This window comes from Micrasema longulum, unplaced genomic scaffold, assembly GCF_059751315.1.
Source record: "Micrasema longulum isolate JH-2025_06_02 unplaced genomic scaffold, ASM5975131v1 h1tg000958l, whole genome shotgun sequence".
Lineage (NCBI taxonomy): Eukaryota > Metazoa > Arthropoda > Insecta > Trichoptera > Brachycentridae > Micrasema > Micrasema longulum.
Window position 1 is genome coordinate 348,672 of NW_028278149.1, and position 13,835 is coordinate 362,506.

The 13,835-nt window shown below is 31.5% G+C and overlaps 1 protein-coding gene across 1 annotated transcript in view; it reads left to right on the plus strand.

The window, feature by feature from the left end:
• LOC148277900 (uncharacterized) overlaps positions 1-13,835 on the plus strand; it is a 55,428-nt gene that overhangs the window by 7,591 nt on the left and 34,002 nt on the right. The gene's annotated exons all lie outside the window — the stretch shown is intronic.

Consider the following 13,835-nt stretch of genomic DNA (forward strand, 5'->3'; position numbering starts at 1 on the left):
TGTATGCAGACAATTGGTAGAATTCCATATTTAATTTGGTAATGTATCCAAAATAAAACAAGTTTATTGGATTATAATTCTACTTTATTTTTTATAAAATATACAAAGGGTATATTGTGACGCGTTTCGTCTTGTTAGGACATTTTCAAACAAACTCTTCAAACAAACAAACTCAAACAACTCAAACAAACAAAAAAAAGAGTTTGTTTGAAAATGTCCTAACAAGACGAAACGCGTCACAATATACCATTTGTATATTTTATAAAAAATAAAGTAGAATTATAATCCAATAAACTTGTTTTATTTTGGATACATTACCAAATTAAAAATCATACGTAATAAATATTGTGGTACAACAAAAGGGTGTGTTTGTGTGGATTTGTATAAGAGTAAGTGTAGAGGTTTGTTTGTGTGGGAGTAAGTGAGCGTTTGTTCAGGTGTGTGTAAGCGTTTGCATCATTAAATAGCAAGTGAGAGGGTATCGCAGAAAGAAAGAAAGAAAGAAAGAAAGAATGAGTGAGGCACGTTAAATATATCAATAGATGGAAAAAAAGCATTATAGTTAGAGCAAGAATGATAGAGGAAAGAGTGTTGTGCGTGTTGTGCTACAGACTGGCAGATGGAATAAATGCTTATTTCTTGTCACGCAAAAGGGGACATTAAGATTAATTTGGAGAGTAGGTTAAAAGTCTCCACTTTATTATTTAATAATTTACATAAATATCATAATTATTCAGATAGGATGCGTCTATTTTTAAGGGCAAAAAATCCATTTTGTTTAGCAGATTGGCTGTAAGTGCAAAGCGTTTTATTGTTTTTATAATCTAGGCATTTAAAAAGTTTTCGTTGAACATTTTCAATCCTTTCTACGTTTGTTATGTATTGTGGGCTCCACACGACGGATGCCAACTCCAATTTACTGCGTACAAAAGTGTTGTATAAAGTTTTTAATGTATTTGGTTTTTTAAAAGGTTTAGAAATTCTGAAAATGAAGCCTAGCATTTGGTAAGCTTTTTCAACAATAGAATTTATGCGAGACCCAAACAGCAATCCATTATCAAGAATAACTCCCAAGTCTCTTATCTCGCTACACCGTGATATGGAATTATCTTTGATCGTATAAGTGTGCGTAAAAAATTGTACTTTTTTTAAAATATTTTTTTTATTTTTTATTTAAATCTTAAAGTAGGGCACACATATCATACATATTGTTATGTGTGTTCTAATAATAACATTGAAAATATATTTAATTTATAAATTGTTTATCACATATGTCTTGACCATTATTTTAAATTTTGATATGTTTTTTTCTTCATAAATATTTTTTTCCATTTCGTAATACTTTTTAATTGCTTTAAATAAAATTGAATTTTGTGACTTTGCCTTTTTCCTAAATGGAAGTCTAATTTTGTTCTTTTCTCTAGTATTGTGATTGTGTTCATGCTGGTTCCGATCGATTTTTTTCCAAAATTCTGTTTTTTTATTAGAGTTTATAATTTTATGAACAAATATCATTGTATTGTAAAATATTCTTTGTTTATATGTTAATAATTTCATTTCATTTACCATCGACTTTACCCTCGTATATCTGTTTTTTTTCAAAATGATTCTAAAGGCTTTATTTTGTAATACAGTTAGTTTATCTATGTTTTCTTTGTTGGATAAAAATAAAATGCTACTACAGTAGTTAACGTGTGGTTCAATAATTGCTTTGTAAATAGTTTTGCAGGAGTCCTTATCAATAAATCTTCTGATCCTTCCCAAAATTGATATTTTTTTTGCAATCTTATTTATTACCATCTTAGCGTTTTGGTGAAATGTAAGTTTTGAATCCAACATTACACCTAAATATTTAATTTAGTGACTTCATTAAGTTTTTCATTTTCTATGTCAATGTAAATGTCATCAAATAAAATTTTGAGGTATTAATGTACATCGATTTTTATTACAGTAATCAAATAGACGATCAAGGTCTTTTTGGATATTTACACATTATATTACAGTGAGATGTAGAGTTTTTTTTTCAATTTTTTCATTCTTGAACCGCCAGCCGGGTTTTGCGTGAGCTTAGCGGGGTTTACCTTTAGTGAAGTAAGCGGCTTCTTCTTTTGACTTGTCCTTTCCACTGCTAGATCCTCTTGCAAACGTCTCCACTCCTTCCTATCACCCGCTTTTATTCACACGTTTGTATACGTTCTACCTTGTGATTATTTAATTGATTATTTACGTATACCTAATGAAAGTACCTGTTTTTTTATAGTCCAATCAATACTATATTTTTTGTGGTAAAAGATCAACATTACACAAAATTATCTTATATTTGTGTTATTATAATGTATTGGTCGCAATTTGGTAACATTTCGCGGCCACTTCACACATGCGCGCGGGCGGGATGTCAGACTTTTGGACGCAGTGCGATGTATGCTAACATGATTCTACGCGCCTTCTGTACCTCAATCACAAATAACTATCGACGTGCTGAAAAACATGCTAAGAATTTGAGTGATCACAATGGACAATAATGAACACGCTTAAGTTATCGCGGTCATAAGTCAACGCGTGTGTAATCTCTAAGTCAACGCTTGTGTCGGTTTGTTTTTTGTTTTCCTCGTAAATAAATACAGTTTATTGGCGAAAAATCGGCGTTTGCTATTAAAAATAATACAATATATTGCATTTGCAAAATAGTAAGGAGTATCTAACACAAAAAAGTGAATATTAAATTAAAATTACTATGGCGACTGCTTTCTTGACATTTGGCTTGCCAATCGCTGGCTAAATGCAATAGCATGATAAATAACAAATAAATAAATAAAAATAGCAGTTTTGAAATATTTTCCATATTTACACCGGTAAAATTCAAATATGTGATTGCACAAACGTAAATATCTTGACAGTCAACAACGTAGTTTTTTACAAGTCCTTTAATGACTGGGAGGAAATAATTATTTGATATTTTACTTATGTTTTTTATAACCTTTCCAATTCATTTATCTCAATTTTTTTCTTTTACAAATTGTTTATTGATCAATTCTGTTTATATTTTTTTAAGTTCAAACTGTTCCCTATTATGATTTGTAATAGTTGTGTCATTGAAATAATTATGTTTAAATTAATTCTTTGTTTTTTAACAATAAATTTATTTACATTTTTAGGTTTATGTAAAATATTTTGTCATTATTACTTCCGACGTTTGATTTTAAATTTAAATTTTAATAGTTTAAATTAATTAATTAATTTAATTTTAAATTGATCGGAACCAGCATGAACACGATCACAATACTAAAGAAAAGAACAAAATTAGACTTCCATTTAGGAAAAAGGCAAAGTCACAAAATTCAATTTTATTTAAAGCAATTAAAAAGTATTACGAAATGGAAAAAAATATTTATGAAGAAAAAAACATATCAAAATTTAAAATAATGGTCAAGACATATGTGATAAACAATTTATAAATGAAATATATTTGCAATGTTATTATTAGAACACACATAACAATATGTATGATATGTGTGCCCTACTTTAAGATTTAAATAAAATAAAATAAATAGTTATAATTTATCATTAATATAAGATTAAGTTTGTTAATATTTTGATTATTTTGTTGTAATTTTTCTAGTTATTAAGTTCTATCTTCCTTTTTATTTTACTGTAAGTTTCTATTTTCTGTTAAATAGGCACTATCAGGTTTTGGTGGGTTTTTCTGTTAGTGCCTATTTTAATTCATGTTGAAATTTTTATTGGTTTGGATATGTGTGTGATATTTTGATGTTATTCTTGTACGTATATTTTTCTTGTCTTTTGTTTGTATGTATATTGTTATTCCTGTCTGTTTATGTTGTTCTTATGTTTACAAATGTAACTTGTTTTTGGCCGATGTTATCAAGTTTTGGTAGTAGGCCCTAATAAAGAAAAAAAAAAAAAAAACAATACGTTGTTGACTACGGTCAGCCGCGTGGTATAATGGTCAGCGCATTTGCCTACCATGCAAGAGGTCTCGGGCTTGATTCCCGACCTGGTTGATATGAAATATTATTTAAAAGGGTGTTTTTACACTAGAATATTTCATCGTCCCTAGACTGGTACCTGAAGCGTAAGACTGATCATCTTACCTTCATGCTACAAAAATGATCAAGATACACTACTATTTGTGTACCAGTGCAGTGCCTTATACACCATTAGGTGCTGAAAGGAAATGATGATGTGATGATGATGAAATATCTTGACATTGACATTTAATATTAGGTGTTCACGGATGTTGCAATGTGATCGCGAATACGATAAACAACCATGGTGAGAAATTGTTATCACGTCGCTTATTAGCACGTCGATAGTTATTTGTGGTTGAGCTACTGGTATATTATAATGAGGAACTTCAGCCCTGCGGGAAATTGGATACAAAAAATGTTTTCTTGCGCGGAGTAAAAATTAAAGCATTAAATTGTACGGTAAAGTTTGTTGAAAATGTACGGAAAAAATGATAAAAAATATTTTAATAAAAACGCACTACTTTAAATGACGTCACTGGTTCATGTGAATTAACCTATGATCTGAGAGCTATGGAAGATTTCCGGTCTGCTTGTCGCTTCTGGACCAATGGGAAGAACTGAATGAGAAAAAGCGGAAATGAACCTCTGACGTTACACGCGGAGTTATTTCAGAAATACAAAACTTTAAAAAATCGTAGCGCTGATAATACGATATATAAAAATTGAAAAAAAAATTTTTGACTTAGTTTATTAGTCTGTTAACAAATAATAAAATTTTAGTAAACCACCGAACTTCCTCATTCTTTGATGAGAGGTTATGAATTTACGCATCCATTTTTTACCAAATGACAGCGCACGACTCAACTTTCAAAGTAAATCGTTTTAAACGGTTTCACACGACAACATATGTGTGAAGTAAGTACTGTTAACTGTCCGTGGACCAAGCGATAGCTCGAAAGTTAAGTTTGTCATTCATTATGAAGAATACACTCTAACGAATGGTGCACGACTTCTGATATTTTGTGTAAATACCATACAGCTCTGGCGCTTTATGCTGGACTCATTCAAATCGTATGCAACTTATGTCAATTGACGAATGACAGCGTTCTTGAACCACCCATGCAGCTGATCATTATCATCACCCAACAAGGGTTTGAGCATAGAATTAAGAATAGTCCAGAAGGAGCGTAGAATGATATTTGAATACATCGGACTGTGTCCAATAATTCCCCCACTTAGACACACTTTCGCCGCGCGCATACGTTAAGTCGCCGGGTAATGTTGCTTGATGGGAAAAAAATAATCATAACACAGATGTAAGGTAAAAAAAAGAGTAATCATCAATTTATCATGAAAATTATAAATCACAACTTGTAATTTTTGATAAGTGACAGGACGCATAAATGTAAACAAACGACACATAGAAAAAGGAAGCTATCTACAATACTCCATAAATAAAATACATAGACATTGATGAAAAAAAATCCGATGACGTCACAAAACATCCGAAGGCGTCATACTTGATGACGTCACGAATTGATTGTTTTTAGCACCATTCAAATTACTAGAATTAATTCCTTTATATCTCCCTTATTTCTTAACAGATTTTAAAAAGAATAGCAAAGATCGGCTTGTGGTTTTTTAGCATAGAGCGTAAAATCATATTTGAATACATCGGACTGTGTCCAATAATCCCCCCACTATGACCCACAGCCGCAGCGCGCATTCGTGATGTCGCCGCATAATGTTGCACAGAGGAAAAAAATATAATTATTACACAAATGTAAGGTAAAAAAAAAGCAATCTGTTAATTTCTCTAAAATTGTATTGTGCACGCGGAAACATTGATTGACACAACAGAGTAGATAAGTAAAGGGTCATTTAATAAGAGTAATTGAATTAATGAACTTTGATCTTAAAATATAAAACAAATTTTATATGACATAAAACAGATATTTTTATATCATGTTAAATAATATTTTATATTTTAAAGATAATGTCGTTAAAATGTCCCCCACGGCGTTGTTTAATCCGAGGTCTAATTTTCATTAGTACTTTGCTCATCGAATGAGAGAACTAATAAAAAAATGACTCGATGGGAGCGGAAGCGGGAGAGAGGTGTTTATAATTGAATCTGATTCAGTTATTTATTTGTTATATACGGCCTAAGCCAATTACAACAGTTACATGAAGAAACATAAATGCAAGAAACTGAACAAAAAGAACATAAAACTATTTAGCAAAGACAAACAAGGGCAAAACAATAATTGTATACAATATATTTAAAAAAAACGAAAGACCAAAAGCTTTGAGCTAAACCACGCCAATATCCAACTTCATCCCACACTGTTTAGTCGCGAAGAGATCTACGAAAAGCCGGAAGATCTATCCCAAAAAATTCCAAGTCGCGTGATGAATTGACTAATCTACACATTCTGGACCCTAGGGCATAAAAACCAAAGTTGCTCTTAGAAGATTTTATAAATAGCAGATTTTGACTTCTGGTGACACGGTTGGGAACATGAAAAGAAATTGATTGCAACAGAGATGGGACATCACTTAAAGCATTAAGTATTTTGAAAATGCATATAAGGTCCATCTCAGTTCTACGTCTCTCCAATGAAGACAGTGATCGTTTGAAAGAAGACAACTTGTTATCAAAGAAATCAAGACTGGTATATTTGTTGGCAGACCTAAGAATTCTGGGCATAGGGGAATGAAAACCATAGTTAGTTCTATGGTTATCGGTATGAAAGAGTTAGTTTTGTCTGAGGTTTCTAGTTGGGATATTTAATTTTATTGAGCTCAGTAGTTCAGGCGCATCAAAGAGTGAGTTGAGAATTTTAAATAGGACTATAAGGTCTGATTAATTTCGACGGTCTTGAAGATAAGATATATTTAAGCTAGTTTCTTACTCATTATACGTATATTGGTCTCTGGATAAGCCCAACCTCCAGCCTATCTTCCTCAAAAATCTATGTTGAACTGATTCAATATTCTTGATGTGAACATCATAACATGGAGACCAGATAACAGAGGAATACTCTAGGTGCGGGCGAACTAGGGAACAGAAAAGAGTTTATCTATGGCGAACGAACGAACTTACGAACTTACGAAACGAAATTGTGACAGAATAAGCCTGCTGTTCTATTCCCATTGTAATCGGGGCCCCGAGTCGATATAATAATTAACTTGCTCAATTTTTCAGCCTAGAAAATGGTTGTGTTCACAACGGCACACTCACATGTGTGTTCACAAAAGCATCCACTTAAAACAAAAGAGAATAACTTCATTTATGTGCATTTATGAACGCAATTAACCGAAACAAAATGACGCATAAATTATCGTCTAACTGCATCGTTTACAGCTCATTATTCTTTACAAATGTATGCAAATGAACACTTTTTAGCGTTTAAAATGGCGCCTGGATATAACACCGTTAGTCAAGATAGATTTAGCGAAAACTACATATAATTACAATACTAATTAAAACATTTGAGTGTCTATTTTAAACATGTTTTAAATTAAATTGTCTTCATCAACTTTCAAATCTGAGCTCATTTGTCAATTAAAGTCCTTTTTTGTTTGTCTTTTTCAAATTCACCTTTTATGTATTTTTCTAAAACAGCTTTTAATTTTTTATTATTTGTTTTTTATTTCAATATACATAAGAGGTAAAACAGAGTATTAAAAAATAAAGGAAAATTAAATAGCAATGAAATACATATTAACAGTAAAAATAGTAAACAAAAAATCCCACAAAGGAATGGCCTGTTCCTGGGTATACAAGAAATGTTTATGAATTTTTGCTCCTGTAATAAATAGACAGTTATAATATTTTTTTGTAATACGAAAAAGAAAGAGTAAAGAAAATATTCTGTAAAAGATTATTTTTTATTTATTTAACTTTTTTACATAATGTTATTTCTACATTGGCGGGCTTATTGCCAAATGGCAATGTCTTCCAACCAACCAATAAAATAAAAGTATTATTTTTATAATTCAAGTTACAGAACATATTCAATAGAAAAAAAAGATTAAAGTATATAAAATAGAAATAAACGTATTTGTTAATAAATTACCTTAAATCAAAACTATTACTCAATGGGAAAAAGGAAAAAAAGAGGAAAGAGGAAAAAGGAAAGGAGGAGAGATTAAGGAGGAGAAAGGAGATGTTTCTTCAGACGTGATTTAAACAAAGATACAGAACAGATTTAAACAGAGAGGGCTTATGACCAGTCAAAAGCTGGTTTGAGTGGCCTTCTCCTGGGTGAGAAATAGTTATCACGTCGCTTATTAGCACGTTGATAGTTATCTGTGATTGAGCTACTGGTTTGTGTTAGTGTGAGCATCATTAAATAGTAAGTGGGATCGTATCGCAGCCAGAAATAAGGAGTCTTAATTTATTTTTAAAATAAATTAAGGGGCATGTAAAATATAAGTATATTTGAAAAAAAAGTATTATACTTAGAGCAAGAATGATAGAGGAAAGAGTGTTGTGCATAGTTAGTGGCTACAGACTGGCAGATGGAATAAATACTTATTTCTTGTCACGCGAAAGGGGACATTAAGATTAATTTTGGAGAGTAGGTTTAATAATTTATGTAAATAGCATAACTCTGATACAGTGCGTCTATTTTCAAGGGTAAAAAATCCATTTTGTTTGGCAGATTGGCTGTAAGTACAAAGCGTTTTATTGCTTTTATAGTCTAGGTATTTAAAAAAATATCGTTGATTATTTTCAATCCTTTCTCTGTGGGCTCTATTACGTTTTTTTTACTATATTTTCACTACATTTTTTACTATGTTTTTACATAATTTATTACTATGTTTTTACATAATTTATTACTATGTTTTTACATAATTTATTACTATGTTTTTACATAATTTATTACTATGTTTTTACATAATTTATTACTATGTTTTTACATAATTTATTACTATGTTTTTACATAATTTATTACTATGTTTTAACATAATTTCTTACTATATTTAATAACATCCGTGCTTGAGAAAAATCACATTTAATGTCTGTGTTCTCACCGGGAATCGAACATGGAACATTCTGTGCGTGAGTTTGAGTAACGTCTTAACGACTACACTATGGAGGCCGCCAATTTGATGATTTTTCAGCATATTAAATATATTGAGTTTGTCAAAATTTTTGTTGACAAGGACTGGATTCAACTCCCTGGGGAGCTGTTTATATAAACATATTACAACAGAGACGAAGAACATTTTAGAGAAGGTAATATAGAAGTATTTTGCCAAGATAGAGTGTTATGGCGTTCTATCCTCTCTGCCTATCCCTACGGAGAAACGGCGTGATGGTTTGTTGTTGTTGTTGTTGTAATATAGAAGTCTCAAACTCAAAATTCTCTCAAAAAGAAACTCAAAATATTGTTGATAAATCCACCTGGTCCATGAAGAAGTATAAAAATTTAAGAAATAACATTTTCAGGCATTGCCCGTTGCAATATGTTAATGTTAACAGCTCCCCAGTCCTTGTCTAGGCATCTACAGGGCTTATGACCTGGCATTGGCCGGTTTAAGTAGCCACTTTACACACTGTAACATTCACCGTTCTGCCCATATTTAAACACCTGTATTCCTTCAATATGACCTTCTTTAAAATGTTCTTAATCTCTGTTGTAATATGTTGATATAAACAGCTCCTAGGGAGTTAAATCAAGTCCTTGTCTACAAAAATTTGGACAAACTCAAAATATTGTTGATAAATCCACCTGGTCCATGAAGAAGTATAGAAATTGAAGACAAATTTTCAGGCGTTGCCTAGTATGTAGGTGAAATAATTCAATTAGATGAATCTCACCAGCATAAATAAAGGTTTCAGCTCTTTGACTTCACAAACATCAACAGATGAAAGAATTGAAGGAATATAGATGTTCAAATATGTTACACGGTGTGTAAAGTGGCCACTTAAATCAGCCATTGACAGGTCATAAGCCCTGTAGATGCCTAGACTTCTATATTACCTTCTCTTAAATATTCTTCGTCTCTGTTGTTATATGTTGATATTAAATATATTTTTGGAGTCTAGGCATTTACAGAGTTTATGTGAGAACCGGGAGTGCGACTCCTTGCTGGCGGATTCTCCAGTCTCCTGACGCTGCTCCGGGAGGCGGAAGATGCACAGGGCACCAGTCGAGCTACAATCCGTTAATGAAGAGAGCTATCCGTCGACAGTATTGCTATCTTTAACACTGTCATGGAGTTGCTCTCTTTATAGACGGATGTACAATCAACGCTTGAGGACATTCAAGACTTTTACACGAAGAAAATAAGAAAAAGAAGAACTAATATTTGCCTCGTCTTCCACTGGATCAAGGAATAATCTTTACTTAAAATAACCACGTTTAAAATTTTACTGTTTGAATATTTGATTTCATCCTTTCCTTTTCATCTCTTCTTCCAACTTTTGTACACCTTGCATATATGTACATACCAGGAATGCACTGGTGCCGAAACAAAAAAAATGCAAAAAAAGAAAAAAAAAAGGTAAAATCTTAAATATTATTATTCTAAAAATGATTAATTGTGTCTGTGGTGAGCCGATAATTTTTTTTCCGAATTTTTAAATAAAGGGGGTCAAAAAAGTTACCTTTTGAATTACTCAGAATGCAAAAAATGTAAAAAAAAATTCGATACTACTTTTGGCCCTCAACCAGAGCTTGAAGTTTCCGAAAAAGTCGACTTTTTGCGCTAAACCGGCTGTAATTTCGTATTTAAGTAAGAAAATTAGTCCGAATAAATATTATAATGTGCATTAAACCTTATTAAATAAGAATCTAAGGGCGTGAGTTGCACTTTGTTTCGTAATAAATGGGTAGCATTGTTTTAATGAGCCATTGTTTTCGTCAATATTAGCCAGGCGCTCAACGGAATCAGTTCCGCGGCGTGTAAACTTTTTGCATTTCGGTAGTTTTAAAACGTGTTCGATTTTTAATGTTATTAAGTTATTTCTTTACTAAAAAAAATAATTTAATCAATATAGATAATTAACAAAATGTTCAGACAGTGATAAACTTCAAACCTCGGTTGAGGGTTAAAAGTAGAATGGAATATTTTTTTTAATAATTTTTACGTTAAATCACGTTACTCTCGGTTGAAATAAATTTTAATAAATAGATCTTCACAGGTCGCAGTGAGGTCAGAAGGTTACATATCACTGACCCCCATCACTAAAAATTCGGATAAGAATGAATTCTAGAATCTTTCATATTTTTGTTTTTATGATTCCTTTCAAGAAGACAAAAGAAGACATTTTGCCAACTCGCCGCTCAGCTAAGTATGCCAGAAGGAAGGTAAGAAATGGGACCCTGCAACTCTGGAATGACCGTTATTTGAATGAAACTAACGGATAAATTACTAAAACTGTTTTTCCCGACCATTTACCATGCCTCTGACTTCAGGAGAATGGAGAAAGCCGACTTTGAGCTAACCCAAATCCTCACGGGTCACGGTGGTTGCATGAGCTACCTGAATCGCTGCATCGCTTCAAGATCTCCGAGATCGACAGCTGCCCATGTGATGATGAAACACCTCAGGATGTCCCTCATCTGTGGTGCTTTTCCCCTTTTTCCGCGAGGCGCGATGCAGAAGTTAGCAAACCAACCTAATATCTTCACCACTATTAAACATATTTAAATAGACTGTTATTCTTCACTTTGTTCCTTTTTGTACACGCTTATATGACGCGTAATTAATAGATGAATCATGTTACAATTGCATTTATATATTTTGATAAGAAATTCTTAAAAATAGAAATATTGTATAATAATACATTTATGTTTATATAAATTTCCTCATAATATTTCAATCATGTTTTAAAATTAAAATGAACAGCAACCTGTTATAATATTATTGATATTTTTTTCGACAACAATTATCTAAATTTACAAAACTATAAGGCTTCATTAATTATCTCGCAATACATACTTGTATGTCAATAAATATTTACTTTGTTATATTTTCCCCGAAATTCAAATATAAATACCTAAATTCCCCATTACCTATTAAACACTTAGCCTCACCCTTAACCATTGGTTTTTCCCTCAATTATGATTAATGTACATGCTATAGTTCATAAGATTATTTTTATTTTCTACTTAAGTACATTGAATTATATAACTATATAAGGACATTCAATCCAAATAATCTTCACATTCGTTTGAAAATGCCCTAATAAGGCGAAACAATTGTCACGAAGTTTTTATTTTTATATGTTAAAAAAAATAAAATAAAGTGTTCAGTAGACTCAAATCAGTGTTTGATTTCTAATTATAAGTTTAAATATGGAGTTCTACAAAATAAACACCAAATCAATCAATCGGTGATACTTCATAAAGAAGTACGGGAGAGGTAGTATCTTACGTTGTCACGTCAGTCCAGGACGTAGGAAAAATAAACCAAAGTAGGACACAAAATGCCGAACACTCTTCCTCTCGAAGGCAGTGGCGAATGGTGATTTTATTTACAGGTAAGCTATAAAAAATATCATATATTTGTACCTACATAGTAGGTACATAATATAATGTAAGAATAACTAGACAGGTGCCACCGTTTTGTAGCAACAATTCACGGACAGTGTATACTTGTAACGCCGTATTAAATATACTTCATGAACTCGGCAATAGTTATTCCCACGTATCTGATATATTTAGTGTAGGGTATTGTTCCTATAGAACAAACCTTTTGAACTTTTCAAAGATGGTGAATGGTAATTATATTTATTTATTCATGCATTTCATAATATATATATACAGTTTTTTGTGAAACAGTACTTATGATTTTTTTGTTGTTTTACTGTAGAATGTTTTATTATTTAAACTTTCTACTGAATATGCTGTAAAATTTTTAGGTTAATTTTTTAAAAATAAATCTTGTATAATTTTTGGTTAAATTTTTTTATAAATCTTGGGTATAAGGAAATTCATGTTTAAAAAAAATAAAATATTAAGCCAAATATGTTAATATTTTAAATGTTTGTAAAAGGCAGATTTGCCGTTTATGTTTAAAAAAATTTAAAAAATTAAAAAAATATATACTAAAAATTGATATTTTTCTGTGGTTCTGTGTGGAACTACAACTCTCATTCATGAAATCAACTCAAACGATGTAACTTTGTGATATATTATATTATATAGACATATTATCCATTACTTTAATATATAATTCATTAAAAAAATAAAAATAATTACCACTATGAATTCAGTCAATATTAGGTATTAAATTAAAATGTCAACTGGCCGCATGGTTTTAGTAATTAATATTGCTAAAAACGGCCGCGTGGAGCGCTATATGTCCTGCAATATGACGCATGAAAGTAATTATAGTCTTATGTCAAAAGTACCATCTCAAAGAAACATAGTTCTTAAGAAATAATGTTTGAAATACTGTTTTCCAAATAATCTGCCAGTTTAATCTAGGAGAAAAAACCCGCACTGGGGTGGGGTTAAAACGTTCAAAATATAGTATACTTATTTGTATGAAATAATAAGCTGGAATAATCGGCTAGTTTATTGGCTCACCGCAGGCGCTGGGCGCGCTTTATTAAAATTTATATTTATATAAGGATAAAAATACAAACGGTGGAAATGATTTAAAATAAATGGTAATTATTTATTTGTTTTTCTGTAAATAAAAGTTACAATAAAACATTACGGTTAGTCAAATATAATGGTGAGCTGCGCATAATCGCTTCTATGCACGGTTCGCCCCTGACGGAAGGCCTGTTGACTGCTGCCAACAGGCCGGCTTCTCTTGAAGAGGTCTGAGTGGTTTCCTCTCCACGTGAGCAAACACTGATAAGTTCAGGATTGGCAC